We start from the raw sequence: 17,865 nt of genomic DNA on the forward strand, positions 1-17,865 counted from the left end.
CTTCAACCAGACAGCTGAATTAAAGAGGTAGAATTGTAATAAAAAATAGTAGGCCTAGGCTATAGGCTAATCTGCAAGTGTGCTGTCATAAATGTCATTCAGAAAAATATTTTTATATCAGGATATAAAATAATAGATATATTATATTGTAATCCTCTGGTGTTCTAAGGGAGGCTATTAAAATGTTATTTAATAAAATGTCTACCCCCCCCCCCCCCCCCCCAAAAAAAAAAAAAAAAAAAAAAATCGAGATTCATATCGAACCGTGGGTCAAAAATCGTGATACAAACCGAATCGTGAGGTTGGTGTATCGTTACAGCCCTAGTTGAGACCACAACGTTTTTCACATTCTGCGGCAATGCTCGCTTGCCCTTCGCTCCATCCCAGTTGGTGGTTTTGCTCCAGGCTTTATAGTGTTCCTCTGTGACGATGGACCTGAAGAGCAGGCATCCGTATCTGCCCACTTGGCCGTAGCTCTGTTGGTGAATCTTAGCGTGGTCTTCGGGACCAACATCACGCAAGGTCACGTCTGCGTGTTGACTAGGAACTTGGATGCTGTCGTTGAGTGTGACGGAGAGGGCCAATGGAGACATCTGGAAGGAGGACGTTTCTGGAGCTGGTGTCGAGGTGCACCTGGGGATTGGTCTCTCAGGCGTCGAATAACTTCTCTGCTCACGTAGCGTCGCCTGAAGTTCTCCGATTCCAGCTCTCGTCTCCTGTAAAATGTCTCTGTGGCTCTCCAAGTGTCTGGTCTCGGAGTTGTTGAAGCTCTCGTTTGAGGTCGTTGACCTCCGCTTTCAACCGAACATTCTCGGCGTCTCTCTCGACTACTCAAGCTTTCTCTGCTGCAAGCTGCGCTGTTCTGTCGGCCAGGCGGCTTTCCAGATGTGTCACCCTGTCTTCATGATGGTCCAGAACCAGCTTTGTAACAGCTGCCTGTATTAGAGATAAGTCACAAGTCATGGGTTAGTTAAGCAAGGGTGCTGACCTTATGTAGAGGTACAGTAGGCTACTGCACAGTAACCTATTATTCCATTGTAGGCCTAGACTACACAATAACACTTACCGCCTTTTTTTGGACGAAACGCTTCTGACGTTTTGCTTTCGGCAAAGATGATTGCGGACGTTTCACTGCAGTCACCTGTAACACAGAAACATTACAAAAAATTAGAGCCTTTAGATAATATATATAATATATGAACAGATATTTTAATATACTGCAGTAATAGCAAAGTAACTTCTGATTCTCCAAACAACAACATTTAGGCTACTTGATGTAAAACTTACTCTTTTTTGCACGCCTGCAGCTCCAGGAGATGAGTTCTCCTTTGGTGGGAAGAGAGTCTTCACCACTTTGGAAGGGGGTCCTCTTACTTCTTTCCCGCCGTAGAAACTTCTGGTCTCCATCACAGTGGCTTGTAGATTCTATTTTGTAGATAGCTACAGCAGAATAACTTTTACTGTCAGCTGAACATATATTTATATCACGAGCGGGGGAGGAGCTGCGAAGGGGCGTAACTAATCCACACCCACTGGTCAAGATAAATAGCAGTGTTTCACTGCCATTGTTAGAGATGGCTGTGATCAACACGGAAGTCAGTGAGGTCATCAAGAGTCTGCGGAAGAAAGGCTGGACGACTCGGTCTATCGCCAAACATCTGGAGATGAGTGGAATTAAACCTTCCATGGGCACTATTCGGCGTCATTGCTGACATGCTGTTGTGTTGAAGCATAAACGAAGGACACGAAAACTGAACAGTCAGGTGATGGAAATAATAGACTACATCCTGAAAACAGATGACGAGTTACCGGCAAGAAAAGTGAGAGCGCTTCTCCAAAGGCGGCACAACATACAGTAACGATGGGTTTAAACACAGTGAGAAAGGCAGTCCGGGCTCTTGGCTGGCACTTTGGGAAGCCCAGATTTATCTCAATGACCCGGGAAAAAAACAAAGAATTGCGTCTACGTCAAGCGCAAGAATGGAAGACTGCTGGTGAAAAGTTTGATGATGTTCTCTTCACCGATGAGTCAACAGTGGCATTGGAACGTTTTCCATTGCAGTGCTGGAGAAAGACAAACTTTAGGGGCATGGCAAAACCTAGAGTTAAGCACCCAGTCAAACTGCACGTCTGGGGTGGAATTTCGCGTTGTGGCCCGGGCCCACTCCTCATTTTTGATGGTGTTATGGATCAACAGTTTTACGCGGAAGAGATCATCAAAAAAGTTGCCGGTCCATACTTGAGAGCATTTCCTCATGTCTACACATAGATTCTTCCAAGACAATGATCCAAAACACACCGCTACCAGTGTCAGAGCCTGCATTCAGAGTGAGGGGATCAACCGGGTGCCAACACCGGCAGAGTCGCCGGATCTGAACCCCATAGAGTTAGTCTGGGCTTCGATGAAACGATATATTCGCTGCGAGGCCAAACCCACGAGCAGAGACGAACTGATCTCAGCAATAGAGTCATTTTGGAGGTACAAACTCACCACAAAGGTCTGCAATAACTACATATATCACCTGGATAAAGTCATTGAGCAGGTCATAGCCTTAAATGGAGGACCAACTGGAATGTGATCTTCCCAGGGCTATGGGATCCCCTACTGCTCCTGCTTCCATTTTACATTGACTTGAAATGGACTTGACATGTCATTTGCAACCAGCCAACTCGTTGATTTGAATCGAAATCCAAACAAAAAACGTTTTTCGCAAAAAAAAAAATGCCTTTTCATTTCAGAATGCCAAAAATGCCTTTTCAGAGACAGTTGAGCCAAACACAATACAATATTGGGATATTGTAGGCCTACTATAAAGAAAGTTTAACGTGTCCCAAAACAGCTATCAATTAATCACCAAACGTCAAGAGGGTTGAGTCTGAATGACACTAAAATCATTGAGCATCATTCACACATTGTATTCTGCACAGTCTCTACACGTGGATCGCTAATGTGTCTAGGCCTACTGTAAATCATTCAAAATGTGTGAACAAGTCGTTTTATGCGCTCATTATAAAGAAAGTTTAACGTGTCCCAAAACAGCTGTCAATTAATCAACAAACGTCAAGAGGGTTGAGTCTGAATGACACCGAGTTTTAGACACTGAGTTTTTGAAGTTAAGAAATATTTTCGTAATAAAAATGGTAATTTAACCAATAAAGGCTGAAAACATGTAGCCTACAGTAAAACTGTAGGCTATAGCCTACAGTACATGCAACCCAGTAGAAGACTATTATAGGCTATTGGCAAATCATTGAGCATCATTCACACATTGTCTTCTGCACAGTTTCTACACGTGGAGCGCTAATGTGTCTAGGCATACTGTAAATCATTCAAAATGTGTGAAAGTCATTAGGCTGGAAGCGTGTCTACTGTCAGTGACTAATGCAAGAAGCGGGTTCTGTGTTGTAGGCTATGCATTTTTCTGACACTTGGCTGCAAGCTCCCCTCCCCCACCCCCTTCTTTCACAAGCAGTGCAGCTTTCTGAAGCGGTGCCTTTTGAAGCTAATGTAACTAATACCACCAATATTGTTGTGTGGCAATAAAAGTCTATCCAGGGTTTGCGCAAGTAGCCTAGCCTAAATAGGCCTATATAAATAAATTAAGGACATACAATCCTTAAAGCTTAACGTAGCCTAGATTAATGTCCCAAAACAAGTCGTTTTATGCGCTCATTATACATGGATTTCACGAAAACATGCTGTGCGCAACCAAGAGGCAGAAAGCACCATAGAACAGCAAAAGAGCAAAAGAATAAATGACTTTTTGTGCTGACAACTGCACCAATTCGAAATCACGATGGTTAGAGAATGTTAAATATGTTCAATATCCCTAACAGAATGCATGTCTTCGCCAAAAATGACAAAATACGATGTTATGTTAATAATGCAAATGAACGGCACACTTTGAAATATAGTCGGAAATGAGATGTTATTATCATTGAGACAACAGGGGTATACAATAAAATCCGATTGTAGCTTACAGCAGCCGACTATTTAGGTTAAGTTTATAACGTTGTGGACGGCCACCAAGTGTCTTCTGCCCCACAGCTGCGGCACAGTCTTGAGTGACCGGATTCGTTTTCCTTTGTCATATGAATGCTGTCATTTTGTTAACATTAGGCTACTGTTAAGGAGATGCTGTAGGCAAAAGCTATATTTCAACCTCGTTAGTGTCAGAACTATTCACAAGGTTTCTGGGCAGCATTTTTATGTTCTGTTAGCAAGCGAACTTCTAATGACTACCGACAAAGTAGCCTACTGCCAGCTGACGAAGCTCTCATTTTAAAACATTACTGAGAGACAGACACTGTACAATCAAGAAATCTTGCCACTGAATCCAAAACTATGTTTAACATTATGTACAAGGCTTAGGCTACAGTGGACTAGCATGTTGCAGGGGCTGCTAAAAATACAGAGAAACGCACTGAAAACTCGGCCAATCACAGCCCTTGCTGTCGAATCCGTCTGGTTCGACCGTGGAACTCCACAGCGGACTATGCTGCCCCCAAGCGGCTGCAGTTGTACTTACATTTCACCATTCACCATGATCGTGAATGAAGTGGACGATGTTCACATGAAATGTAATTCCCATTTCTTCTCGAAGCCGAAATAAATCTGAGGATGTTTATCGGACATGCTTGGTTTTTACTGCAGGTACGTTAATCTTATAATAGGTCATAGGTAATGTTACCGTTAGCGTTGGTTGAGTGATTGAGGCCAATTTGATTGATTGCATTTGTAGAAAGCTATAAATGCGGTTCACTAGTTCACATTCCTGAATTTGCATAAAGACATAAAAGCATAATACATAAAAGCATAATAGAAAGCATGTTTGGCGAGGTCTCTGGCCATGGTCCTGAAGGGCTTCGCGGAATCGTGCCGGAGTCGACTGCGCAGGCAGGAGTCGGGCAGGATTCCGCCATACACCCCCTTATTCTTTAAATATGGAAGACGGGAGGCGTAAGGGGAGGTGGTGGGTTGCGAGCGGAGTAACACCGATGCTGCAACTTCGGCAGGTAGAGTGCAAATAAATAACCTGACTGATTGAAGAAGGAGGCGTGGCAAATTCCGTCACGCTCCTCCCGAACTTCCGTTTGTAAAACGCCATTTCACTAGTTCACATTCCTGAATTTGCATAAAGACATAAAAGCATAATACATAAAAGCATAATAGAAAGCATGTTTGCCGAGGTCTCTGGCCATGGTCCTGAAGGGCTTCGCGGAATCGTGCCGGAGTCGACTGCGCAGGCAGGAGTCGTGCAGGATTCCGCCATACACCCCAAAAATTGCATTTGAAGATGAAGGACCCTATGGCCAGAACCACGCTGAGCAAATTCAATGGGAGTGCGCGAGGTGCGCTTCCTCAGATCAGAGATTTGATCTGATATACGAGTGATAGGCGTCAGAGGACCACCGGCCGAGAGTTTTGAGGGCTTGATCGGACAGACCGTTATTTGCCGCAGTGGTGGCTGCACCAATCCTAAAGAATAAGTTGAGTAATGGTCTGCTGGGATTCCGACTTGCGTTAGAACAGCTTTGAGCTGCATTTGAAAACAGAAGCAAGTGACGGAGCGTCCGTCATCTGTATCAAATGGGGGATCTAATGGGGATGCGATAGGGGAACGACTTGAATTAAGACAGCCAGGGGCGCCTGTCGTCTATGGCAGATGGAGGTCTAAGATGATGCAAATGCCAATCTATGAGTTGACATGCAAAACAGCAAACTTGTTTGGCAAGATCCCTAACCAGGGTGAAGGAGTGCTTAGCAGATTGGTCAGACCACCAACCGCGGTGGTGGCTGTACCAATCCTGAAGTAATGGGAAACTTGAGCGCTAACTTAACAGGCATGCACTTGCACACATACTGTAACATGCACTTAACATGACATGCAGGGCAATGAGCTAGCAGTTGCAGAGCTCGACGTCAGTGCAGGGGAGTACAGCTTGCAGTTGCAGAGCTCGGGGTCAGTGCAGGGGAGTACAGCTTGCAGTAGCAGAGCTCGGGACCAGTGCAGTGGGAATAGAGGACTGATGTAGTTGCTGATGCTCATGGCATGTGATTCGAAGATTTGTGAGTGATTCATAAAGTTAACATTCCAAATTACGATCTACAATTCTGCTGTTTGGCAAGATCCCTAGCCAGGGTCATGGAGTGCTTTGCAGGGATCTTGCAGGAGTGTACTGCGCTGGCAGGAATCAAGCAGGATCCATGTCATGTGATCACCCCAAAATATGCAACCCAATTGAAAAGACCCTGGCTAGGACCGTGTAGGCTATAGATAAGGTGATATGAAAGGTATCTAAGGCGCCTAGAGTATTCTACTACTCGGGTAGACCGTTATTTGCCTGAATGAAACCTAAACGGTCTGTGCCAATACCAATATGCGTTGGTAGATATCCGAGTTGACCTTAAAACCAATGAGGGTTACATGTGCAAAAAATGTCAAATATATGCTATAAGGGGATCTTAGACATTACATAGCATACACATGGTCTGAATATAAGGATAGTTACTGAAAGGTGATAAATGGGTGTTACAGGTTTCTACTTTGCTGTATTAAGTTTGTAGAGAACACTGAGCTACCTAGCAATATGGTAGCCAATCTAGAGAGTAAATATATCTTGAAGCGAAAACTGATTAATGGATGTTAAGAAACCCATGCTTGGCAGAGTCTATGGCTCAGCCAAATTGCTCTGGGGGGATCGTGCAGGAGTCACTGTGCAGGCAGGAGTCAGCAGGATCCGTGTATACAGCCCAAAGATGAGGGCAACTAAGGCACCTTAAAAAATGAAGCAAAAGGGTTTGTAAAGAGCAAACATGAAGAGCGGAAAGAGAAGATTGACCTGGGTGTGATCTGGAAAACATTGTTAGAAGGATGCGGTGACCAGTGTTTCCCACATAATTGAATTCCAATTGTGGTGGTTGGTTTGCAGAATTAACTTGAATGGAACAGTTTATCAAATTAGCACAGTGTGGTTATGATGCTAACCAGATTTAAGCACAATTTAATACAACCTGGAAAATCATTGTTTGGTGGTCAATGTTGATATTGTGGTAGGCCGCTACAAATAAGTCAATGTATGGGAAACACTGGGTGACCCCATGGGTGGTGGCACCAATCCAGGGAAAGAGGGGTGAGGTCCCTGGCTGGGGAAGAGACACGGGCACGAACGCGGTTCACGCCGGTGGGAGATGATGGGGAAAGGGAAAAGGTAGCGATGCGGTCGCTACAGGGGAGGGGGAGGAGGTTGCACAGTACCCTGGGTCTGCAAAGAGAAGAGGCTTGATTAGCTGGAATAGAGAAAAGAGACCGCAGTAGTGGAAGGCAAGGTAGAGGGCTGCACGCGGGCACCCATAACTTGCTGGGTTGACAAAGCATGTTGCATGGACAAAGGGAGAGATGCCGGAGGAACGGAGCTCCACACTACGGTGCAGGTGCTTGGCTGATTGGCTAGCAGGAGGGAAAGAAAAAAGGATTGAGCTCAACACTCTGACTGAGGACAAGTTTCAGGAGAAAATCGGGAAAGTGTTGGCCTTGATTTGAAATTGTTTAAGAATGTATGTTTCATTTTAGCCAACACCTATCAAGCAATTCAAAATGAGCAAATTACATTTAGCCACAAAGTACAATGGAGACGATAGTAGTCTAGTAGTTGTAGGCTGTTGCTTACAACATGCTTTGATGATACAGGCCTAACACCCCAGGATAGTGCATATAATTACATAGAGTTGTGATAATTGAGTTTGAGTAATCCAGGGATAGCAATAGCGCCAATTTAGCAATATGAGGTGCTATGGAAACCAGGAAGTAATTAAAATACTGTAGCTAACAGCAAGAAAAGTGGTGAGCAGCACATTATTAGAGAGGATTCCAAGGAACAGCAGAGCTACACGCTGGTGTAGGTGCTTCCATGGTCAGCTAGGAGTGTAACAGAGCAAAGCTACACGCTGGTGTACCTGTGCGCCCATGTTAAGCTAGGGAAGGCTTTAATATGCTGGCACTCTCAACACAGAGGAAGGCGAAAAACTCCGAAACACTTTAAAGGAGAAATTCCTTCCTTGCCCTCTTAGCAATGAGCGACAGAGCAACAGCTCCTGTGTATCAGCTGCCTTACGGCCAAAGCCGGCATTGAGGTGGGGGTAAAAGCGGCAAAACTGACCTCAACTCCGCATCTCACACACACTGGGACTCCATATTTGTGCATGTCTGGATCAGAAAGATACCAGATTGTTGCGGCACAGAATCTGGCCGAATGACAGTTCAGCTTGGTGTTCATTAAAGGTTAGCATCATGAACACCGCAGCGCAATGCGTTCAATACTAATGCATATTAAACTGTTCTTATCACAAATCAAATGCCGAGATAAGACTCTTTAAACAGGCAAAGTGGTAGCCGTCAGCAACATGTAGATGTGTTAGCTGTAGAACGCAGCTGAGTTTGTTAGCTGTTTGTTATGTAGGTCTACTACTGATCTTTAATGAGATAGAAACTCGTCACAGCAATTGAGACTTTAAAGTTATTATTGAAATAATGTAGCAAGAATTAGCCTACAAACTAAGCTAGAACCCACTGCATAGCCCACGGTGACACACACTGACTAGCAGGGGTAGGCTAGTCAGTAGCCTACTAAAATCAAAACAGTAGGCTAGGTAATTTTAGCTAACGTTATACAATTACCCTTGGCAAACGGCAGCAGTTTGTAGCCTAGTACCAACTTCATGTGTAGGCTAACCATTAGCCATCTGCAATGAGGGAAGCTAGTTGCTTGCTAAAACAAACAAAGTGGCAAGAGATGTAACGTGTTAGAAGTTACAAGCTGGGACCCATGCAAATCACGGAATACAGGCACATTGGCTACTGAAGCAAATTTGAGTGACAAACAACTTAGGATAGACAACACGTTGGTTAACACAATTCCAAGCAAACTTTACCAAAGAACCACGAAGGACTGGAAGCCTGATTTATCAGAAATGTCACGTCTATATAACATGGCCGCTTGCAATGTTCAAGTGTGATTCACGGGATATTTAGCCTACACTGACTTCAGTTCACCCTATGCCTCTAGACAAGAACTCCTTTAGCCTGTAACTATTAACACGGCCAATGTGACCGAAAGTTGTTAGCTAAAAACAAGTAAGGCAAATAGCTAAACAAGTGCCTTCATCTAGTAGGCTATAGCCTACATGTTTGTGACATGTATCTCAACATTCATCAGGAACGAGTGGGCTTTACAAACAGCTCTAATACAAAGCAACAAGATAAGAACTACCTCCCTGCAGTAGTTTCCCACGCAACCTACACCATGAAAGTCTGTAACACATAGTGGGCAGCAAGTTCTGCTTGAGACAGGCGAGCAAACCGGTAGTCACTGCGAGCGGAGTAACACCGATGCTGCAACTTCGGCAGGTAGACTGCGAATAAATAACCTGACTGATTGAAGAAGGAGGCGTGGCAAATTCCATCACGCTCCTCCCGAACTTCCGTTTGTAAAACGCCATTTATACCAAGCAAATTGATAGCAGCACTGTAATTGTATTTTTCGACTGTCATTTGTTGCACGTGCTACAAAAATCATTCTGTGCAATGGAAGATTTACCAACGTTACACCGGTCTAATACAGTTTTGCCTATACATGCGTGAGACTGAGACGCCTGTTTATTTGTTTTAAGTGCGTGCAGGGTGTGAGAGGGGAATCGATGTGCTTTGATTCCAGCTTGGTAGTTGTAGTCTGTGAAATTAAAAAGCATGTGTGTGTGAAGTATCCAAACAATTACACCTTCATTTCATTATGGCTGCTTTAGCAACACACCTTAAGCTACTGTGTAGTGGGTCCCATTTTTGGCTACTTTATTCGCGCTTTCCTTGACTCATGGAGCTGCGTGAATTTTATTACAACTTTTCGCCACGATATGGCAGTTTAAGTCCGCTTGATACTGTAAGGTGTAAGCCATTGGTTTCCAAAGGAGATTTTATTTGTGTCGCCAGCATAGCCTATTGACAATTTATGTTGTAAATAAGCCTACCTGTAGCTTAGGGAAGCTAACAGCTTTCTATTAGGATCTAGTTTGTTAGTTACAGTTTTGTCATAACTCCCTGATGCATTTATGCATTTAGAATAGCCAGAGCGTGGATATCTCAATCGGAAAATTAAACAATATCGGGTGCCTATGGACTAGGCTGGGTGAACCCAGCCTGATCTGCCCGCTATTTATTTTTTGATTTCTTAAAAGATTGAGCTTGGTCTGGTGAAAGCCAGACTAGCCATGGACCTCAGTTACACAATGCAAGGGAACATGAATCAGCCTATATTTGCACGAACAATAACGGACAACAGCTCTTCAACTTTGGCTCGTTAAAATGTGTTTCAACAGTCTAGCGACGCATTTCATCAAGGCCTATTTGGACATGTCAGTTATTTGCACCACTGGTTAGATGTAAAACAGCATTTTGTTTCAGTTACTTAATTTGTGCATTAACAATAACGTTTCAGACTACTGTTACTTAATTTGTGCATTGACAATGAAGTATCACATGAACTAAAGATGACTAAAATCTTATGTAGAAGAAGAAACATTCACAAAAAATCCATCCATCCAAAAATGACCTTTGTTTTTGATAGCTGTTGAAAACGGCATGGAACTGACAGAGATGTTTTTGTTTATAAATAAATAAATAAATAACATTATGCTGATACCTTTTGCTTTTCCCAAATACAATGTAGCCTACAGGTGTAAGTGACCTTTCATCAATCCAGTTGCAATGGATGAACTGTGATGAACTGCCCTACTTGTGATTGTTTAGAGATTTTAAAGGTTTTATAACAATGCTACATCTTCTTTGGCTATTCTACAATCTATTCACCTTTTCAGCACCAGTAGGCTACTTTCTGTGCAGCTGCACACACACACTCAGGCATGCCAAACAAGCATACACAAAAGTTTCAAGAGTGGGGGATGGAGTAAAAGATGGAGACAAATTGAAGTGTGATTTATTTTCGCGGAACGGATGTACAGGACTGAGCGGCGGTCATATTTTGTACCGCTATGCGGTACATCTAGTTTATTTTTTTAATTTTGCATGATTTACTTTTTTATAAAATTCGTAGGCTGATGCCTGGCAGCAACAATTGTGTTTAAATGTAGATTACTGCTTCAGCCTCTGGCAAGCTCAGAAGGGGGCGGCATGCAACTGGTAGCTTGAGAGCAATGTGTTGGAGGCTCGTGGTGTAAGACAATGACTTTTCATTGGCAACAATATTAAACCAACCAACAATATAACATATTAAGATGAGCTCTTTTATGAGTTCAATTGAAACAAAATTATTACTGGCCTTTATTTGTCAGAATCCCCCATAATTTGAGGATTTAGGTATGCACATGTGCTTCAGGCATAGGGGCTACCACTAATCTCTGACTGAAAGTGCACAGAACTTGTGCATTTGAGAGCGCTCTCTCGTGGCTAGACAGTAATGTTTCATGTAGGGTTCATGTCAGTTAATATGAATTAACATTTAAGAACATGTTCAATTATATATTTTTTCATATATAAGTCGCACCTGACTATAAGTCGCAGTGCCAGCCAAACTATGAAAAAAAGTGCGACTTAGTCCAGAAAATACGGTAAACTATTTCTGTGTTTGGTATGTTCCCCATGATCAATATCTCAGTGTAGGACAACAAGCACAGAATTATCAAGATTACACCCTATGTCCTATCATGGTTCCACTGAGAGAGGGCAATAGCCATGGTGCAAATTATAGGATAGTTAGGATACAAGATGATAACATTTTGTTCTTCTTTTAGAAGCAAAACCGCTTATTTTGCTAAAACAAGCAGATTGTCATTACAAGTGTCAGCCAACATGGCAAAATTCCTATAGAAACACGCTTGTGCCTGTTCACCTGTATTAAGCCCTGTTCACCTGTATTAAGCCTTAGGGCCCAGTTTTGACACTAAGGGCCCTATCGTGCACCCAGCGCAACGTGCTGCAAAGTGCAATGCAAGTCTTATTCATATCTTACGCCCAATCAATGATGAATTTTTCGCCATGTGCTCCACTTTTATTAAACCTTGCGTCTGGGGTATGGCAATTAATGATGTTAAGTGTGGTCGGGCACTTGATCCAAAAATCACTATCTACACCCTCTAAAAATCATTACGCCACTCACCAAGTAAAATCTGGTCTATAGCGAAAGGCGCATTTTAAGCACAGCTGAAGACAATGTCACAGGATGTAAGCAGCCCTAGCAACAATTCCCAAACAACTCCAGCAACATCCAACATTATTGTGGTAAGTGTTTTTGATTTTATTTTATTTTCATATAACAGCCCTTATGTTTTTGATTTTATTTTATTTTCATATAACAGCCCCTATTTTTTACATTTTGAAGGACTTAGAGTTGTCTGCTCCTTAGCATTTTGATATCACCACTGTCATTACTGTGCACCTGACTGTTGACTTGATAACTTGTTTTCTGCCATGGCGCATTTACAGGAGGTCAGACTGTTGACTTGATAACTTGTTTTCTGCCATGGCGCATTTACATGAGGTATTTAGGGCCAGTTCTACTTTTGGGTGGGCTGGTAGAATTTGTGGGTGGGCAACCTAGCAAAAAACGGTCAAATTGGACAAAATTGACATAAACACAAAACAAAAGCACAGACAAATCGATAATACCTAGCTTGAGTTGCTGCAGTAAACAGCCAGGGATAGGCAGTATTTCTGATAAATGTATTTAATCATCGCCAGAAAGGAATTGTGATTGATTTTGTGTTCAGAAGAGAAGTTACGTAAAAAGGAAGCTTTCCCAGTAATGCCTTATAAACAAAAAATAGAGGGAAGATCATCCTACATTTTGGTAAAGTTTAGATCTAAACCCATCCCATGATTAGTTTGCTTACACATCAACCTCAAGTTTTCTGAGAATTTTAATAATCCAATTGGAAAGCATGGAACAAGCAATTTAAGCAAATTTGTTTTAGAAACAAGCAAATTTGGTTATGTGGTTATCCTGAAACATTACTCAATCTGGGCATGTATTGACGATGTCATAGACTTGTCTCCACTTTGTACTGCTTGACAAGTTCAGTTGTGACTTTTTGAGTGCATCTCTGATACAGTGTTTAGGCTATAAGATGTAACAGGCAGGGCAGCATAGTTGATCTATTGACTGTTTGCAGGTTATGGCATGCCTTGTAGGCAGAGAAATGTTATTGCTCTCAAACACTGTCCACTTTATCAACAGAGTCAGTGTACTGATGATTAAACTAGATGTACCACAGAGCGGTACAAAATATGACCGCCGCCCAGTCCAGCACATTTTTTCCACAAAAATAAATCATCTTGCCTGTTCATAATTCTGAGAAATTCTTGAATTGTGTGCATGTGTGCGTGTACACGTTCATGTTTATGTGTGTGTGTGTGTGTGTGTGTGTGTGCGTGCTTGTGTGTTTGCCTGCGTATGTGTGTTTGTGCATGTGCATGCATGCGTACATATGTCTACTGTGTGAGTATGTGTCATATGTATGATTACTGTGAATGTATGTGTGTGCGTGTGTATCTGTTTATGCACATGTGTGCACATGGAATGGGTTAACATGACCCCTGGAGGCAAACATACGGAAAAAAATGGTCATCCTAGGCCCTACGGTTCTCAAGATATTCACAGAAAACTGTGTCTGCCCTACCCTCCTTTCGGGGGGTCCAGTACAGTGGCGGGGCTACAGATCAAAGCGAAAAACGACGGTTCCATGCTATACATGTGGGGTTACATGCCCACCAAGTTTCGTGTACCCCGGTCTTTCAGTGTCCCGGGAATCTTTGTTGGTGTACGGTCACTAAATGTACACATAAATTATTTTATTGTAAGGCCCCCCATGAACGAAAGTTCACAAAACTTGGCATGCATTCGGAGAGTGTCATAATGATCCTACACTTTCAATTTCGTGCAGTTTTGACCATGTCAGCCAGAGATATTGTGATGAAAACACCTAATTTTTTGCTTTTTAATTTTTAACTAGGTGGCGCTATACATGAAATAAGTGGTAATGGGATGGGTTGACATGCCCCCTTAAGACCAACAAACAAAAAAAAGGTGGACCTCCTAGGCCATACGGTTCTCGAGATATTCACAGAAAACTGTCTCCGGCCACCTACAGGCCAGTTGGTGTATAGTAACATAAATGAATTTATTGTGTGGCCCCCCATGAACGGAATTCCACGAAACTTGGCGTGCATTCAGAGGGTGTCATAATGATCCTACACTTCCAATTCCGTGCAGTTTTGACTATGTTAGGTCATAGATACCTGCGATTACAACACCTCATTTTTACTTTTTTATGTTTAACTAGGTGGCGCTATACATGAAATGAGTGGTTATGGAATGGGTTGACATGGCCCCTTGAGATCAACATGCAAAAAAAAAAAGGTCCTCCTAAATCTTACGGTTCTCGAGATATTCACAGAAAACTGTGTCTGCCCTACCCTCCTTTCGGGGGGTGCAACAGATCAAAACGAAAAATGATGGTTCCATGCTATCCATATGGGGTTACATGCCCACCAAGTTTCGTCTACCCCGGTCTTTCAGTGTCCCGGGAATCATTGACGGAAATTTGGACATGCGAAAAAGAAAAAAAAAAGAAAAATCTGACTAAACCTATATGACCGCCGCTTCGCAGCACGGCGGTCATAATAAATTAAATAGATAGATATGGAAGGTTTGCAAAGTGATATCATGCTCCTTTTAAGGAGTATGTTTAGTACTTTCAAAAATACATATTCAATATTTTGTTTTGATACATGGTGTAACTATGTATTTTGTAGTTTATTTTGATACCGTTAAAACTAGGGTATTTGATATTTTATTTTAAAATAAATATAATTAATAAATAAATAAAAATTCTTCCTCACAAAAACGCTGTTGCTAAAATGTAGACATTTAGATTTCGCTATCACGTCTGTTGTACAAGATATTGACAACGCAATAACCAGAAAACAAAAACAATGTTAAGGCATTTGTGAAGAAGAAGGCATTTGTGGAGAAAAAGAACCCCTGTATTGTATAATCACATCCCAATGGCAGGGGCGCCTTAATACCACCTGAGGCCCCTGGGCTATATGTTTTGAAGCCCCCCCCCCCCCCCCCCCCCAAACCGCAAAAATGAATTATGATTAAATGATACCCGGCCCGTGATCTGACCCGTCTATTTAACGTGCGCTTTTGGTTAATATAGCCTATAACATGCAGTGTAGCCTATCATTATTGAGCCTATGTAAAACATTTACATAAACAGGAACAGAAAGCCCTCCTTAATCACGTCAGCCTACCCCTGACATCGCTTATCAAAAAGGCTAGCCTAAGCCTACTCCACGAAAACAAGCGTTGAACTCTTACAACACTGGCTGGCTAAGTTAAAAGATGCGTTAGGCTACACATATGGACGTTTCAAGCTTTTCAAAAGTGCATGTGTTTGTCGTGTCGGGGTGTTCCCCAGGAGGTTTTTTGAAACTCTGTCCACTTAACACACCATTTTAACGCAGCTTGGGAGGGACATAAATACTTTTAGCCTACAGAACAAGCAGCTGGCTCATGTGATGTGAACATTGGCTACCTTATGCATTATCACTATACTACCCTACATGGAGACATATCTCACGTTAACAATGGAGAAAACATAACATAGGCTATTATTTGTGCGAATGGGTTAGCACAAACTTAGCTTTTGGTGAAGGTATGCAGATCACTAATTCATTTCTTTGCGCAACAGCCCATGTTCTGCGTTCACTCCAGTGAGACAAGTGAAATTTGCCAGGCTATTTGCTACGATATTTACCTGCTATGCCTTCTGTTTTCATGGACAGTTACAGGAATCCACGTCATTCGTTTATCGTTGCTTCAATCCAACCCACGTTATCTCCAGAGTTTGTAAGTTTGTCATTCAGTTTCAGCCTCTCCTCTAGCTCCTCTACACACCCATTGGAATTTATTAAGTTTTGTTACATTTTGTTACACTTTAGAAGAGATGACAAAGGGGGCCTCTGCATGGATGTCATTGTAGAGCAGTGCGATGTGCTCAATTAGGCTAGCTCATGACTGACGCCGCGAATACGGACACGGCCGTTTAATATTATTGATTATCATTATTATTATTAGGAGGCCTCTCATTGGTCGAGGCCCCTGGGCCGAAGCCCAGGTAAGCCCCTGCATTAAGGTGCCAGTGCCCAATGGCAGTATGACTCATAGTCTGATTTTATCAGGCTAAGATAATCTAACAATAAGTTAAGATGAGAAATGACAAATGAGTTCTCATAAGAAGTTTTAACATACCTTGCTGATAAGTCATTGTCACTACCCTAAAAATGTTAATAAATAACTTATTAAAAAATAAGTGTTAACATATACTCTCAATAGTCATGTGTTCTCCTCCAGTTGAGCAAAGTATTGCTTGTTACTGAATCGATCTTATGCAATTTCAAGCCTGTACATTTTTTTTTCACATTCAGCAATCATCTCTTCACGATCTGCTAACTGCCCAGTCCATGAGTACACAAAAAAAAAAAACCTCTGTAGGCAGTAGAGATGCGCGGATGGGCTATTATTTCAACCGTAACCGCATAGCAAAACTTATCATCCATCCGCCATCCATCCGCACCAACGTTTTTTGACCAATTTTCAAATCCGCACCCGCCCGCCATCCGCTGGTTGTTTTAATGTATATGGGTGATGCGGTGCTGCTGACGTGAGGCTAGAAAGCTCTTGCCTGTTCTAGAAAGACTGATCCAATGCAGCAAATATATTAAAAGGCTAAAGTCCTACATTGGCTATGTTGTAGCCTATCCCCAGAATATCAGCAGCAAACTCAGTCTGCAAAAGTCTCCAAATAAAACGCAGCCTGCAGCCTACAATTGTATCATTGTAATAAAAAACGCAATTTAGCACATCATTTCAACATGCTGCTATTTAGCCTACTAATTAATGCCTATTGTACTTTATTTTTTGCAAAAAGAAAGAAATCCTTAATAAAATAACAAGTCATTCACATTATAGGCTACTTTACGCACTGTAACCCACCGCACAGCAGTGCAACGTGCATGTTTACATTTTTAGTAACAACTTGCTTGCTTGCCTTACACATCTAAGTTTTCCGACTATTTTTCTTACCTTCTTTTTTCCGCTGTGGATGTTACTGAGCTTGTAGAAGTTTTAGCTCTTACGTTCTGAACATCTAGCACTGCCATTGCCCGATGTCAGTTCTGAGTCATATCACACCATAATCTGTCTCCCTTTTAAATGCCTATTCCCTGAATGGTAGGCTAAAATGACTATGTGTTTTATATATAATATCGAAACAAAATAACCCAGTCAGTCTCATCTACGAGATGTTTAGGCCTCCTCCAATACTGGCAGCTGGGCTCATAGGTTGCAGATTTGCTTAGTGGCCTACCAAGGCTCTGCAACGAGACGCGACATGGGAGATGAATCATCGGTCAACTTGCACTGTAGCCTATTCTACTTTATTATTGCACACTGGAGAGAAAAACATGCTGGTAGGCTACGATAGGCTACTTAATTTAAACTTTGTTACCTTTAGTGTGTGTGTGTGTGTGTGTGTGTGTGTGTGCGTGTGTGAGGGGTTGCTCAGTGAAACATCGGAATACACCAATTCCGCAACACCGTCTCTGATAGATAAACAAAGCAGCATGCATAGAAGCAACTAGGCCAAACTGCCTGATGAAAATTTGACTATTTCAAAGTGTGCTCGTTTTTTTCGGATGTAGGTAACACAATTTAACAATGTATAGGCTATATTTTTTTCATTTGATTGGTTCAACCGCCACCCGCCCAAATTTAATTAAAATATTATAT

General features: G+C 42.3%; 1 long non-coding RNA gene across 1 annotated transcript in view; it reads right to left on the reverse strand.

The window, feature by feature from the left end:
* Positions 1 to 238: 238 nt before the first annotated feature.
* The window catches only part of LOC143100893 (uncharacterized), a 95,460-nt gene continuing 77,833 nt past the window's right edge, over positions 239 to 17,865 (reverse strand). The window contains exons 2-3 of the long non-coding RNA XR_012981965.1: positions 1,067 to 1,141; positions 239 to 936 (exon numbers count right to left, since the gene is read on the reverse strand). This is a non-coding gene — a long non-coding RNA (uncharacterized LOC143100893). The remainder of the gene's footprint in view (positions 937 to 1,066; positions 1,142 to 17,865) is intronic.

This window comes from Alosa pseudoharengus, unplaced genomic scaffold (assembly GCF_046254945.1).
Source record: "Alosa pseudoharengus isolate Yale_2024_CS ecotype anadromous, Long Island Sound unplaced genomic scaffold, YU_APseudo_1.1 YU_APseudo_1.1_scf_3, whole genome shotgun sequence".
Lineage (NCBI taxonomy): Eukaryota > Metazoa > Chordata > Actinopteri > Clupeiformes > Clupeidae > Alosa > Alosa pseudoharengus.